Genomic DNA, 16,433 nt, shown 5'->3' with positions numbered 1-16,433 from the left:
AAAGGAGGTAGAGGCCCTTCTCTAAATTTCATGTATGTTCCAAGAAGAAAAAGAGATATTTGTTGTTGTTGGAGAGGGAAGCATTGGAGTCCAAACAATGAAAGCAAGAAAAGGAGAAGAGGAGGAGGGGGAGTAGAAAGAGGAGGAAGAGGAACAGGACAAGGGGGAGGAGGAGGATCTGAGTCCCAGAGCTCAAAATCCCCTCCAGCCCATGTAGACCCTACAGTGATAAAAGCATGTCCTAGCACCACACAAATCCACTTTTCTGTTTTAAAGAGAAGCTTCTATATATGCCACTAAAAATTTAACTACTACATCTGTTTTCTTAAAACATGGGCTTTCATGTGAAGAGGTGGGACGCCACCCTGGGTAGGTTATGTGTGGTGTGGCTGCTGCTGTGAGCAAAGGGAAGGGCGTGTGGACACCGTGAGGTAGTGTCTCGTCTAAAGGAAATGAAATACTGCATGCAGCAGGCTTATTAAAGGCTTCGTGTTTTAAAAATCCACAGCAAAGGCAAGCGCTAGGAAGTAGACCGCTTCCTCTTTTGCTGGCCATGTTAACTTTATAGTTGGAAACACGAATGCAATTCTGGCATGTCCGTGAATTGGGAGGGTTGAAATAGTGAAGCATGAAGCCAGGTTTTATTGAAAAAACATGGAAAAGAACAAAGCTTATCAGGGCAGCAGTCTGCCTGTAACGAAGTGCAGCTTTCTGTCTGGGGCCTCACAGACTACTCACAGCTAAGATAAATAAAACACAAAGGGGCAGAGGGGCCATCAGGAGCCTGGGCTCCCCTGCTTAACTGGCCCCTTAAGATGTGACTACAGAAATTTCCTCAAGATATCTCAGGACATCATAGGCCCAGAAGCACAGAAATTATATGGCTTACTGTGTTCCCCAAACTCCACATTCAAAATTCAGCCAAGATTAGTTTTTTAATTGAAAAAATGTGGTTGGTGAGCTGGCTCAGTGGATAAAGGAACTTGTTGCCAAACTTGATGACCTGAGTTCAATCCCCAGAACCTATGTATGGTAGAAGGAGAGAAATAGCCTGCATAAATTGTCCTCTGACCTCCACATGCCTGCTATGGCATTCATACATGCATACACATAAACACAATCGAATTAAAAGCTTAAAAATATGTTTATAATCCTTGAATAAATACTTCATGTGTATGGTCTAACACTTGATATGCCAATGACATACTTTGAAGCGTACGTCTGTCATTCCCATTTACTGCCTCTGAGCCTACTCCTCCTCTTAGGCAGGCCTGGTCACCTTTCCAACATTCTATGGTGAACAGCAGCAGGCTACAAAACAAACCTGCTTCATATGGGCCTCTTTTTTCCTTAAATGAAGTCTGATTTAAAAGAAAAAGTTGTGAATTTAGTGAAATGAGTATATTTTAAACAACCTCTTGAAATGAATTTCTAGATTGAATTAGATGCTTTTTACATATTAGCCTATCAGTAATGATTCATAACTTAAACAGGATTTCCTGAAGTAGAGATGTATTCACAAAGTGCACAGTGAGTGAATGAATCCCAGGGAGAGATCCACTCCTACTGTGCATGGGGTAAGTCATCCATCAGTAGATCATCTTCCCATCTCACTCTGTTACCTCCTTATGTACTCTCTTTGGTATGCATCCTTCCAGTATTTCCTTAAAGATGCTATTTAGTCACATGTTCTACATGCAGATGGCAAAAATCATGCTTTTTCAAATGGGTTAATAAAAATCAAGTCATTACCTTTGGCCATCCATGGCTGGACATCCAAAAGACCCAGAGAAGCAGTTTCTATATAAAGAGCACTTGGCAAGGATCAGGAGGTTCTGATGGTTACTTCCAGCCTTGTTAGCATTTGGATCTCAACCATGCCTGTAAATATCTCTGGACTCCAATTTGCTTCCTCTATAATGTGAGAGGAAGATCTCAGTGATTTTCTGCCTAAGCATTCTGTTTTACTCCTGACTCTTTCCAGGGCTTTGCCCATGTGAGCCAATTCCTAAAGTCAATACAGCAAGTCCCTCTACCATAGTCAGAGAGGAATGAGAGACACATGAATATGTCTTTCCTGGAATTAAGGCAAGATCAGGAACCCCACACCTAGTATTTCAGAAGGAATGAACAAAAATGTCTCAGTCAAATATTAGGCAACACATTTTACATCTTTGTAACAATCATGTGTAACTGAGTATGTGCTTCATCCAACAAGTTGGCATCAAGGGCAAGTTAGGTCCAATTTACTGTTCTATGTGCCAGAAATATAACAATAAAAAGACCCTACCACAACTGTACATGAAAAAGCAAAACAAAAACAAACAAACAACAACAACAACAACAACAACTCGATTCTGTCTGCACGGGACACACATTCTAACTTTCTCCCTTTGCTTTCCATCAGGATCTTGACTGGCTCTGTCCTGTAAACATGAAGGTGTTAGTATCCTACTCAGCTCTTCCTACTCAGCAACTGAAAAGAATAAGCTACAAACCTACCCAACAACTTGTGTGAACATTAAGGCAAGTATACTAAGAGAAAGATACAAGATATAAGGAGTATATACTATACAACCAAATTTAGTTGCTAAGGTTTATAAACAGGAGAACATGTGATGGAAATCATTACTTAAGCAGAAGGCCATTGTAGAGGATCACTCTCTGGGTGACAGAAATAACATACATATTGGTCTGTATGGTGATACAATGTGTGTCCATCACTGTGTCTGTATACCTCAATTTAAAAGAAAGAATGAGAGGTTAAAAAATCCCCTTTGAATTTCAATGCTTCTGGTCACTGATTTTTAACATACACTATGACACATTTTTGTGACAGTCTAATTCTTGTTCCCTTGAAGTCACATTTGATCCTTTCTGGAAGCTTGGGGACTTTCTTTAATCTTCTGTTTTGAAATTACATAAAGATACTCTTTCAGTTCAATGACTTGTGTCTATTTAATCCTTGGGGTATTTTCTATTAATTTTTAAAGGAATTTTCACCCTGTTGTGATTTGAACTATAGCCTCTTCTTCAAAAGTTTTTGCAATCCTGGTCCCCAGTATCTGTGCATATGATCCTTTTGGAAACAGGGTCTGTACAAATGATGAAGCTGAGTATGGCCTCTAATCCATGAAGACTGTGTCCTTATAACAAAGAGAAACCTAGACATAGAAACAGGCATAAGCTGATAGCCTGGCTGAGAAGAGGGCAGGAGTTAGGGTGATGCCTCCCCAAGCCAAGGAGCAGGAAAGAAAACAATCTACCCTAAGCGACAAGAAATCCAGGGACAATCTCCCACAGCCCTCTGGAGGAAACAAGGCTGTCTGCACACTGACTTTGCACTTCATACCTATGAGTTAGGTCCTGCAGCCCATGGAGCTCTGCTCTGCTAGACTGGCAAATAGCACACACTGGTTTTTATTAAGACCCACTTTTCTTGGACCCTCATTAGTTAGAGGGTGATACCACAAAGCAACCCTCTATGCCCAATGCATCTTTCAATTGTATGTTCTTATATCTTTCTGTATTTTTTTTTTAGTTTTCCTGTTTTATCTTCAAGCAATTATTCTTCATTTGTAAGCTCCCTTGTTCTGTGCTCCCATGTCACAGCAATTTGATTTTGTTTTGTGGGTTTAGTGCGTTTTCAAATCTCTTTGAGGGTGCTGGAGGAATTTGGAAAGTCCTACTCTATTTCCTTAATTATGCCTATTTTCTCTAGTATTCATGCTCTTTCTCTTTCATACGACTTGTTTTTCTCATGTGTTTGTGTCTTCCTTGAGAATCGATGTAAAATGAAGAAAGTATATGAGCTCCTTCTTCCGATGGGTAGGAAGGGGGTTTTCCCCCACTTGTTTTCTCCTTGACTGAGAAGTGTACCTGGCAGGCTGTGCAGAAGGGTGGGGTAAATTCAAAGACTAGTTTCATGGCTGATGAGTTGAATGCTACCAAATGCCACCACGAGGGAAAACGTTCCCTGAGGAGTCAAAAGACTTTTAAAAGAGGTTGTGACTTTTCCTGATTTGTTCAAAATATTTAAGGAAGGGTCCTGGAAATCATGTTCTAATGGGGTAAAGAGGCGAATGGGGCAGTTAGTATTTACAGTCCTCCACATTTTACCTCTTTACTCACTCCTATGCTTCATCAGTCCTGGGACTCTTAGCCCTGATGTGCTTGTGAGTGTGCTACCCACTGCAGACTCTCAGAGAATTTTTCTGGGTTATGCCTTTTACACCCATTTGTAGATCTCTTTCTTAGTTACAGTTCCTATTGCTATGAAGGGACATCATGGCCAGGTGACTTACAGAACAGAGAGTTCATTGGGCTTACAGTTTTAGAAGGAGATTCCATGACCATCAAGGCAGGGAGTATGGCAGCAGGTGGACAGGCATGGCGCTGGAGCAGTAGCTGAGATCTCCCAACCTTATCCACAAGTAGGAGGGAGGGAGAGAGAGAGAGAGAGAGAGAGAGAGAGAGAGAGAGAGAGAGAGAGAGGAATTAACTGGGAATCTTGTTGGCTTTTGAAACCTCAAAGCCCACCTCCAGTAACACACCTCCTCCCAAGGCTATACTGCTAATCCTTCCCTAACAGTTTTACCACTGGGAGCCAAGTATTCAAACATATGAGACCATTGGGGCCGTTCTCATTCAGACCACCATAACCTCCAGCCACTTCTTACCTTTTAGTTTATTGGACTCTCATTTACTGGTGTGCTCATCTTTATTCTCCTTCTACTCATAAAAAATAGCTTTTATTAGCATTTCAATGCAGCCTGTAGCTGAACACACATGTTCTATCAATCTTTAATTAAGGTGCATGCTCTTTTCCTTTAAATTTATTTTTTATTTTTCTAATTTAAAAATATAAATCATTCTACTTAGACAAAGCTTTTAAGTATACATATATTAAGATTATGACCAAATTGAACATTTTAGGGCACTAACAGTCCTCTTATTGCAACTGATTTCCAAATCTACTCTGTCACCATCTTTGCATGCCATTGTTACCTCTCTACCTCATATGCACCAGTCCAAGCCTATTCTCTACTGCCCTGGTCTCCATGAACATTCCTTGTTGGAATGAACAGTTCTGTTTCTTCAGGTTCTCTGCATAGTTACACAGACTGAGCACTTCTCACATAGCTCCCAAGTCCTTAAGTCTTCTCCGTCCTTTCTGTCTTATCCCGATTGACAGAGAACTTTCCCATTTAGTTCAGTTCACACTTGGGAAATGTATGGGAACATATGAAACAGCTGCATTCCTGATGGAAGGGTGCGGGAATCTCCTCTCTGTTTCAGCAACAGTATTCTCTTTGCACAGATGAGCAGTCATTCCTTAACTAAATAGGAACACTGTGCTGATTAAACATTCAGAGGAAAGAAAATGTATTTGTCACGTGGAAGAACTTAAACACCTCTTTTTAAAGGACTGACTGCAAAATGCATATATTCATAAAGTTAAAATTAGTTTCAAGTCCAGCAGACCAATTCCAATCTCTCCTAGTCTGCAGACTTCCTCTCTTTTCTGTATGCAGATGTGACATTTCAAGTGCATATCACATCTCAGTGTTCATGGTGGATAAACATAGGGCCTTCTAACAACTGAAATTATTGGGTAGGAACTATCCACTCATGATGTATTTTTATTGTCATATTGACACAGAATATCCAAAAAAGCATCATAAAGAAGTTTCTTCTGGCTCACAGTTTGAAGGTACAGTCCATCATGGCAGGAAAGTCACAGTAGCAAGAAGCTGAGCCATCTGGTCATGTTGCCTCTTTAGTCAGGAAACAGAGTAGTAAAGGAACAAAGCTCACTTCCTCCTTTTAATTTAGTCCAGGAGTTATGGTAGGTCTTGCAGTCTCAGCCTAATCTAGAGAACTCCTCATAAACATGCACAGAGATTTGTCTCCAAGGCGATTCTATGTCCTATCAAATTGAAAATGAGCAAAAAGCACCATCTACCCCCTTCAAGTGCCACTGTCTGTGTGCTTTTAGTGCTTGTCTTAGTCAGGGTTCTCTGGAGGAACCTAATGAATAGAATGAACACCCCTCAGGCACACACACACACACACACACACACACACACACACACACACACACACACAAACACACACAAAGGTGATTTATTAGAATGTGAACAGCTTATAGACTGTGGTTCTGCTAGCTAACAATGGCTGTCTACCAATAGAAGTTTCAAGAATCCCGTAGTTGTTCAGTCCACAAGGCTGGATGTCCCAGCTGGTCTTCAGTGCACACCAGAATCCTGAAGAAGTAGGTTCTAATGTAAGGACTTGTTAGTGAGAGCAAGAGCATGCAGGCAAAAAGAGAGTTCATATCCCTTTCCCATGTTCTTTATCCAGGCTGCTGGAAGAAGGCATGGCTCAGATTAAACGTGGTTCTTCCTACCTCAAAAGATTCAGATTAAAAGTTAGTCTTCGTACATCTAATGATTTAATTAAGAAAAAAATCCCCTCACAGGTTTACCCAGCCACTTGGATTTTAGTTAATTTCAGATGTAGTTAAGTTGACAACTGAGAATAGCCGTCACAAAGCTGATCTGTTGTTTGCAGTTTTAGCCATAGCTGTAAATACACAAAACCACCATTAGGCTGAGCTCTGGATAAACTTCACTTAAGAACTGAATTAAGTCTTTGCTCCTTTCGATCATAATTTTATCTTTACTGATGCATACTTATATAGATTACACTTAGACATTTGAGAAGTTCCACTTACTATGGTTTTGTAGGCTCAGTACCACATGAATCACATTAAACTGATTCGAATGCAGCTCTGAAGTCTGTTGAAGTTGGATGTTGGAGGTAGAAAAGGGGGTAGTGACTGGCAGAATGGAGGTATTTCTGTCCAGTCAAGTTTTTATGTTAAACAGAAAAGCAATCACAGGTGGTGCCTCATGCCTGTTGGATCACTGCCAGCAATTCACAGGTAGATGCCACAGGGAAAAAATAAATGTAGCATGTGGAGAACCTCCTCATGGTCCACCTTAATGTCCAGAAATGTGTCCAGCATCACTGTTGTCTGTCGTGTGTGTGTGTGTGTGTGTGTGTGTGTGTGTGTGTGTGTGTGTGTGTGTTACTCACTTTAAGAAACGTCATCATTTCTAGTCTTTGGAGGAATATCTACACTTTGCCAAGTGTCTGCACCAGTTCACACTCCCACACGAATACGGATCCCTCTTTCCCGGCATCTTCACCAGTATATCTTGCTATTTTGGGGTTTTGATGATGATGGCCTTTCTGACTAGGAACAGATAGAATTTAAAGAAGTTTTAATTTGCATTTCACTGATGGCTAGGGATGCTGAATACATCTTAAAGTGTTTATTAGCCATTTGTATTTTTTATTTTGAGAATTCTTTGTTCAGATCTGTAGCCCAATTTTTAGAATTGGGTTATTTGTATTCTTCATGTTTTGCTTCTTTTGAGTTCTTTATATATTGAAAATATTAATCCTCTGTTGGATTAATCTGGTGAAGATTTTCCTCCATTCTGTGGGCTGCTTCTTTACTTGATTGAATGTTTTCTTTGTTTCATAGAAGCTTCTAGTTTCATGAGGTACCATTTCTCAACTGCGGGCCTTATTTTCTGGGCATTCAGAATCTTATTTAGGAAGTCTGTACACAGCCTAAACGCTGTAGCACACTCCCTACATTCTCTCCCATAAGGTCAGAGTCTGGAACTTTGATCCAATTTGAGTTCATTCTTGTGCAAGGTCAGGTATAAAGTTCTAGTTTCATTCTGTGCATGAACATCCAATTTCCCTAAAAATATTGGTTGAAGATGCTATGTACTTTGGGCATGTTTATCAAAACCAAATGTCTATCATTGTAAGGATTTAAACCTAGGTCTTCTACTCTGTTCTTCTGACCTATGTGCCTGTCTTGTGCCAGGACCATGTTGTTTTTATCACTATAATTCTATAGTACAATCTGAAAATGGGTATGAAAGTACCTGAAGCATTGTTATTTTTTGCTTAGGATTATCCAGTTATTGTCCATCTAGGCATACTGAAAAGACTCTATATTCTACTACAGAGATAACTTGCTCATCTGTGTTCACCACTCTGTTCACAACAGCTAGAAAATGAAATTAGCCTAGATGCTCATGTGCTGAAGATGGAAATATAAATGTGGCACACATACACATGGAAATTTCCTCTTCTCCGATGAAAAATGAAATTTGAAGGTAGATGGATAGAGCCAGAAAAATTACACTGAGTGAGGGGACCCAGGCACAGAAAGACAAACACCACATGCTCTCCCTCATATGTAAATCCTAACTTCGTAAAATCAATTTAGAGTACTCATAGACACTAAGAAGCTAGGAGAGACCATTGGGAGAGGGGTGCCTTAAGGAATGGGGGATAGTGATAAGTAAGCAACATGGAAGCAGAGAAGGAGGCTAGGTGTGGAAAGGTTTACACAGGGATGAGGGGAGAGTATAAAGGAGATGAGAGGCTGTATAGAATGGTTAACCAAAATGAAAGGGTATGAAAAAGCCACATGGAAAAACTATTATCTTGTAAACAAATTTTTGTTTATATTTGCTTATTTTGCTAGTCAGGGAGGCCCCCAAGTCTCCCCAAAGAATGTGAATTTGCCATTCCTACTGGAACTAGACGATAAGAGCCTACGGCTGAAGGCATCACAGACCTTGGGTGCATGATGTAGAGAAATGACCCAGAACAGAGCTGAAGGCTCCATCCTTGTCTGATACCTTTCACAGTATCAGGGGGTGAGATAAAGGTTACAGGGAGAGAAAAAGGACCAATGGTCTTATCTAGCTCTGAATCTTACAATCTTGAAACGAATCTAGGCCAGATGTGCTGGCTTGTACAATAGAGGCACTCTGTCATGGGCATAAGCAAATACTCTCTAATTGGATCTAATTGGACCCTTCCCCAGAGAGGAATCCATGCATTTAACTGCAAACCTGGTTTAAAAAAAAATCAATGACAGACCAGATCATAGTCCCTGGATGGGGGCATAGGGGTGGGACTAAATACTGTTATTTAGTTACATTGACAAAGTTTCAAACTGCCTTCTAAATACTTACATTTACAGCCACAGACAACTGCTACTTTTAGCCTTAATCAGAGAAGCTACATTTTCTGTGAATGGTGGTGAATGCAGAAACTCGTGGATATAAGGTGCCAAGAATAAGTGGCAGATGAGGGCTCAACCTTAAACAAGATTATGTTTATATCATAGCTTCTAAGGTTTAGGGAATACAGAGGAAGATGGTATGGAAAGAACATAAGATACGGATGACTGGAAGAAGGGCTGCAAAATGCCATCATCAGGGAGAGATACAACCATTGAAACAATGGACTCATGGCAGCTTCAGATGCCTGACTAGGTCTTTATATGAATGGACCTGCCAATAGGCATAGATGAAGGAAGGGCTCAGGGGGCCCTAGCTTTCACTGCTAAGCTATTTGCTACTGATAGATTCAGGGAGAGAGGAAATCATTGTCTTCAGTTATGTACTCACTACCCACCAGGCTTCAAAGGATAGTTTCAATCCAATGGCCACACAGATGGCCCTGGTTAAATTCAGTGTGTCACAGAAGAAAACCAAAAGTCAATAACCAGGCAAGAGGACTAATAGGAATTGTAGGGGAGATTGGTAGGGATGGAAGGGAGGTGTGTGTGTGTGTGTGTGTGTGTGTGTGTGTGTGTGTGTGTGTGTGTGTGTGTGAGAGAGAGAGAGAGAGAGAGAGAGAGAGAGAGAGAGATCAGAATTGTCAAATAACATAACCAATTGAAAAAGGAATCTTCACCATAATAAATACATGAAATAGAAAAGCCAGAACATGTCCTATCACAGAAAAAAAAATCTTCATTGCCTAAGGTGAGTTTGTAAAATGATAGATTTCCTCCAGGAATTTAAATTTTGATTTACTTACAAAGTTAGCTTTGTATGTAGCTTTCAGTTCATTCATTCAGTCACCACCAAATGTTTGATAACTCTTACAGCCACAGCTTCCAGACACACCGATTCATTCAGAACAACAAATCTGGAAGAAGTTCTGATACAACACGGTTCCCTTTGTTGTCACTTACAAAAGTGGCGGAGCTTCAGCTCTGCCTCCGAGTTGGCTGTGGGTGGCCACTGGTGCCTCAGCTTCCTAACGGCAGTGTGACAGAGATTGTATCTTCATGCTGTGTGACTCCTCAGCTTCCAGACAGCTTCACAAATCTGGACAGCCTGATGAACATCAGAAATATCGAAACCACAGTTGTTTGTCCACTGTATATCAGTATAATGAAATTGGCTGGCTTCTGTTAGGATGTGATGAGCGTAAACTAAATGCTTTCTGTCTACCGTGTATTGGATTTCTGAGACAGCGGAAAGGAAGACAATCTATGTAGAAAATAACTCCAGAACTGTCAGATATGCCCTCAAAATCCCAGAGGGTCACATCCCCGCAAAATTAATAATAATAACCTTCCCCGCTTTTCTGTGGAAATAAAACCCACCTGTTATTGTAGATAAGGAAAAAATTAACATTAATCCTTGTGAGACTTTAACGTTGAGAAGAGTGCAGGTCTAGAGATTATGATCCAGGACCAGACCACTGACTCTGAATCCTGACTCTGCCTTTTCAAGCACATCTTCTATGTGACAAGCTATTTGACCTTGCTGTAACTCCAGAATTTTTTTAAAATCTGTAAGTTGATGATGAATATAAAACTTTTTGTGTATGTATTCCCTAGATTAAATGAGTTAGCACAAAGTAATCCTGAGGGCAGGCATAGCCTAAGTACAACTTCAGTATTATGATATTATGTTATTATTATAAATGTTATTATGATAAATGTCTGCTTTTACATTAATAGTCACAGCCAATCCCGTAGGCTGCTAATAGACACTTATATATATTTTAATTGATGTAAATGAAAATAGATTTCAGTGGAGAAAAGACATTTTCAAATACACAGCCAATAATTGGTTGAGTTGGAATTCCTCGGGATCTGTCTAATTTCTTTTCTTCTTCTTTTTCTCCTTCCTCTTTTTCTCCTTCCTCCTCCTCCTCCTCCTCCTCCTCCTCCTCCTCCTCCTCCTCCTCCTCCTCCTCCTCCTCCTCTTCTTCTTCTTCTTCTTCTTCTTCTTCTTCTTCTTCTTCTTCTTCTTCTTCTTCTTCTTTTCCTCTTCCTCCTCCTCCTCCTCCTCCTCCTTCTTCTTTTTAACAGAAGTAGCTTTTATTTATTTTCATGTTTCTCAAATTAAGCTGGCTGAGTTGGTTGTTTTGAGGGGATTAGTCAAAAAGACCAAATCCCATATCCTCATCTGATTCCTCCAACTCTTCTTTGGCTGGGGCTGCAGCGGCAGTGGTGGCAGCAGCCACAGGGGCAGCAGCCATGAATGTAGATGGATCAGCCAAGAAGGCCTTGACCTTTTCAACAAGTGGGAAGGTGTACTCCGTCTCCACAGACAAAGCCAGAACCCTCTTGTACCTACTGATGATAGAATGTGGCACTGAGGCAACAGTCGGAAACCAATCTGCAAACACTGGCAACATTTCGGATGCCCTCTAGGAAGCAGGAGTGCAGAGTCTGCTCTGAGATGTCAAGCACTTCTGGGTTATAAATGCTGCCATTGTCAAACACCTGCTGGATGATCAACCCGAAGGAGAAAGGGGAGTGTGGCTTCACAGGCACCTACTTTGTCTCCAGTTTTTATAAGCTACACATCACTCAGAACTTCAATGGTGCCCCTGGAGATTTTAGTGGTGATGGATAAAGCCTGGAAGAAGGAGGTCTTCTCAGGCTCCAGACCAGTGTTCTGGGCTGGCACAGTGACCTCACGATGGCACCAGCACGGGCAGCAGCCGGCACCTTATTGGCTAGCATCATGTCCCTAATCTCAGTGAGGTCCTTCTTGGTGAACACAAAGCCCGCATTACCCTAGATATGAGGCAATAACAGTTTCTCCAGAGCTCAGTTGTTCTCCAGGTGCCCCCGGATGGTCTTGTGCATCATGGTGTTCTTGCCCATCAGCACCACAGCCTTCCCTCGCAGGGACATGCGGATCTGCTGCATCTGCTTGGAGCCCACATCGTCTGCTCCCACAATGAAGCATTTTGGGTAATCATCTGAAAGTTGGATGATCTTAAGGAAGTAGTTGGACTTCCAGGTCGCTCTGTCTTCCCTGGGCATCACGGCCATGCGTCAGGGATTGCCACGCAGGGTTTAAAGACAATGCCACTCTAATGAGGACGACTGGCGAGAGAAGGGGGATCTGTCTAATTTCAAGCCAATTCTCATTCTAAGCAGTTAACAAGCTAACTAACTGACTAACTTCTTCACTAGTTGTCCGATAATAAGATACTGGCCAGACTTGGAAGCTACCTCAAAGCTCTTGTTTTAGCTTTGGGGATGAACAGCTAGTTCAGTCAGCTAATGTGATACCACTGGCTCTGCAGGGAAGCTGAGCACAGAAGGGGACCAGAGGGCCCTGGTCCTGCAAGTTTCTCTTCTGTATCATCAGAGAGGCTCCCTGCAGCAGTTTCCAATCAGAGTATGCAGTTTCCTTTCTTTAGTGCTTTCAAAATATTTTAATTTTTTTCATAGCACATTGAATATTTCATTGTTTCTTGTAGATGAGAGGAGAATAGCTTGTTCAGAAAAATATGGATCCACAGAAAAGATCCATCCCAGAGCAGCGTTCACAGCCTGTGCTGCCAACTTCAAAAATAAATGGTTCTGATATCTTCAGAAACCAGATTTTCATATTTGTTCTCCGAAGAGTGGAGGGTACATTTTTAATAAAGCTGTGGTTTTGATAAATGGCTGGCTTAAAAATAGCAGGCAGAGGCTCGGCTCACACAGTGGCCTAGGAGCCACTGTGAATCATTTGCTAGATAAACAGGCTCTCCAGTGAAGTCTTTTGAGAGCCTTAGCTTATGTTACTTCCCGTGATCAGGTTTGATCTAACTGAAGAGGATTTTCCTGTAGTCCAGACTCACAGACCCTGGCCCAAACCTACCTGATGTAACCTTGCATCTAATCAGGAGAGCAGATTCTCATTGTCTCCATCAACTACAATATGTCTTTATGGCCTCAGCCTCACTTATGCATATTTGTCTGTAATGAAACTTAGGGCTAAGGAAAAATTCTTGTTTCATTTATCATAAACAGTGACTGAATATGGATTAACATTGCTACAACAGAGAAGCATGTATACTTAATAACAAAACAATTCCTTGCTATAGTGGTTGGGGCTACTGGATGTTACCAAGAGCAAGGAAGAGTTAGGAGAAGCTAAATTAATTGTATAGAAAATGTGGCAGACATCTTTATCTTATTTATCTCTGAGGCTATCATCCATTAGACATTTCTCTCCTACAGGTGATCAGGGCCAGGTGATTTCAGAAAGAGTCCTTAGGTAAGCAATCATTGGCTCAACAGCTGCGTGAACCTTCTAAACCATGGGTAAAGTCCTCAGAGGCATCCCTTCATGTGTAAAAGTAGGGGTGTCTCCACAGATCAAAAATTGACTATGGAAAGGGAGCTATATGGCATAACTGCAGAATACCTATTAGTAGGCTGTCACAAGGGCAGTAGGCAAAGCAAGTCTAAGAGTGGTATCTCTTCTCCAATGGATACTGTTGGAAGGATGCTGAGACCTCTTTGCTCCTGAACTATTTGATAGAAAACCTAGGTCCAGTACATTCCCCTCTACTCCTCTTGACCCTATACACTAAGCAGTTAGAATCAAAGTGTGCATAGGGGAGTGAATTTCATTAAGATGCAAAATGCTGAAAGTGCCTTCTCAGTTCCTCCTCTAAAGCCCAGTGATGTGCTAGGCATTTCCTTTTGGCTTTCTGGAGCTGTTCTTTCCCTTTTCCCTTTGTGCTATTCTTGAAAGATCGTTTCTATCAATGGTCTCTCATGCCATCTGGCTTTTAATTATTTTCGATCAACAAGAAGCACTAGCAAGAGACAGGGAAAGACAGAAGACAAGTGAGATTGAAGTATTGATTTCCTGAGCCTTCCCCTTTGGGGTCACTACAAGCAGGCTGCATCTTTCAAACAAGTTCCTATGTACTCCTTCTCGAAGGAATAGAGATTATCCTTGTAAAAGACTCATAGGGATTAAACAGAAGGAAGCAGAGATGTGTGTGGATGGAGTTGTGGGTAGCCATAGCAGAGATCACACATGATAGCATTCTCTCACTATCCTACGGGAGGAAGATAAGTACATTCCTGATACACCCAGGAAGTTAGTAGAAGGAAGGGCTTTACACATATGAGAAAAAAGTGGAAAGAATTAACTGTAGAAATGCATAAACTAATCTTTGAAAACTGGATGGAATAAAAAAAAGGGATTTGTGGTGGCATTATGGTTATGAGTAACACAGTTCTGTGACAGAGATCAGAAAAGGCAATCAGGTGAAGGTGTATAAAATTCAGTTTATCTGCAACAAGGGCACACTACAGCCTTGCCTGTTGTACTGGGGAGGTGGAACAGGGGCACATGCCCTGGGGTCCGAACTATGCCTGGGCAGGGGAAACTGGTGGAAGTCCATATCGATCCTGACTTGGAAATCGATTATCTGGCCTGGGTATAAGGGCAAAAGACTAACTGAACCATCTAGTAGCTGGAACCTTCCCAAGTTTTCCTCAAGAAAGCCAGCACTCTCCCTTAAAAAAAAAAATGAATTTACCAGGCAATGGTGACAGAAAAAGACACGGATGATTTTAAGAGTTTGACAGAGGGACTAAAGAAGGAGCTACAGAGTCATAGAAATAGAAGATGGTGGGGGATGGCAAAGAAGGAAGAAGGAAGTGAAGACCACAAAGAAGCTGAAGGAATGATGTGGAGAGAAAGAGGTCAAGGACATAGGAAGGACATGTGGCTATAACTAGAGAAGGCATGATTATGGAAGGGAGAGTCCTTGGTAACGCCAAGCCCTAGGATGTGAGCATGGAAACAGAGCAGAGATCATCTGAGTTGGAAGGTCAAGAAATGGAAAATGTGTTTTAGGCAGAGTGATGAGAAATGCAAGAGTAACCAAGGCTGGCTTCCACCTTCCGCAGCTCAGAGCAGATAAGGGGCAGGTGGTTGAAGACAGGGTAGAAGCTGAAGGAAAGTAGCTCCAAAGCAACATGTTTTGTTCAGGAGGAGGAATACGGGATAAAAGCAATAATGGGGGAGGGCAGTACGCCCACATTACCCACTGACTTGAAGGTGTGTGGAGAATGAGCAGCTGCTGCTAGATAAAGCTGCCAGGGAAGCAGCACTTTGAAAGAATCAGATTCCAATAGAAATAAAGTCAAGAAATAGAAAAAAAATGTTATGAATCTGAGGTGCAAGAAAAAGAATTTGGATGGTGAAAATTAGGAAAAAGTTGTACTGGGGAGATATGACCAGAGCAGCATTCATTTTAGCCAGGATCCTTTTTAGACTCACAAGCCATGGTGACTTTGGACAGCTTAGTGTAATCCAAATGAGTTAGTTACCACACCATGTCAGTGCTGGAGAGGGCTACACAGTGTTAAAGATCTCTCCCAGAGAAGTTAGATGAGAAAGTGGGATTAATTAATCTTTGATCCAGTGCAAATCAAGTAAGCAAATAGTCATAGGGATGAATTAATTTCTTGATTTAAAAATAGTTTATTGTGTATCATTATTGGATATGGTACTACATCACATCACATAAGGTCATTTTCTTATAAGTGTATCATGTACACTGAGCATCCTCTGCCCTCTCCTTTCTCACTCTTCTTTTCTGTCCCTTGCTCTCCTGGACATATTACTTTGATCCATATTTTTAGTCCAAGGAAATGAAATTGTAAAAAAATACTTTTACTCCATATATACATACATAATTTTATGTATTTATATAAAATATAAGAAGGACAAATGAGATAGAACATACAATATTTATCTTTCTGAGATTGGTTTAATTCACTTGTATCCACTTTCCTACAAATGACATAACTTTATTCTTTATAGCTGAAAAAATTCCACTGTGTATCTATGAAACACTTTCTTTATCCAATCCTCTCTTTGTGGACATCTGGGTTGTTCTATAATGTAGATATTGCAAATATAATTGTAGTAAATACTGATGTGTAAGTATCTTAGTAGTATGTGGACTTGGAGTCTTTGGGGTAAATATCCAGCAGTGGTATAACTGTGTCATATGGTAGGTCTATATCTAGCTTTTTGTAGAATCTCTATGCTGATTTCCATATTGGCCAGACTTACATACAAGTATCTCTGATGGCATATATGCAAAAACTCTCAATAAAATACATGCAAACCAAATTCATGACCACATCAAAGATTGTTCCCTCTAATCAAGCTGATTTCATTCCCAAAGATGCAGGGATGGTTCAACATATGCAAATCAATGTGTATTATATAAATGGATGCAAAGACAGAAGTCACATGATAACCTCA

General features: G+C 41.0%; 1 pseudogene; it reads right to left on the bottom strand.

The window, feature by feature from the left end:
• Positions 1–11,280: 11,280 nt before the first annotated feature.
• Positions 11,281–12,181, bottom strand: LOC128094439 (60S acidic ribosomal protein P0-like; annotated as a pseudogene).
• Positions 12,182–16,433: the final 4,252 nt, after the last annotated feature.

The sequence above is a fragment of the Peromyscus californicus genome, unplaced genomic scaffold (assembly GCF_007827085.1).
Source record: "Peromyscus californicus insignis strain IS unplaced genomic scaffold, ASM782708v3 Scaffold_4__1_contigs__length_199733344, whole genome shotgun sequence".
NCBI lineage: Eukaryota > Metazoa > Chordata > Mammalia > Rodentia > Cricetidae > Peromyscus > Peromyscus californicus.
Note: the sequence above shows the minus strand (reverse complement) of the source record. Positions and strands in the feature narration are given on the sequence as shown.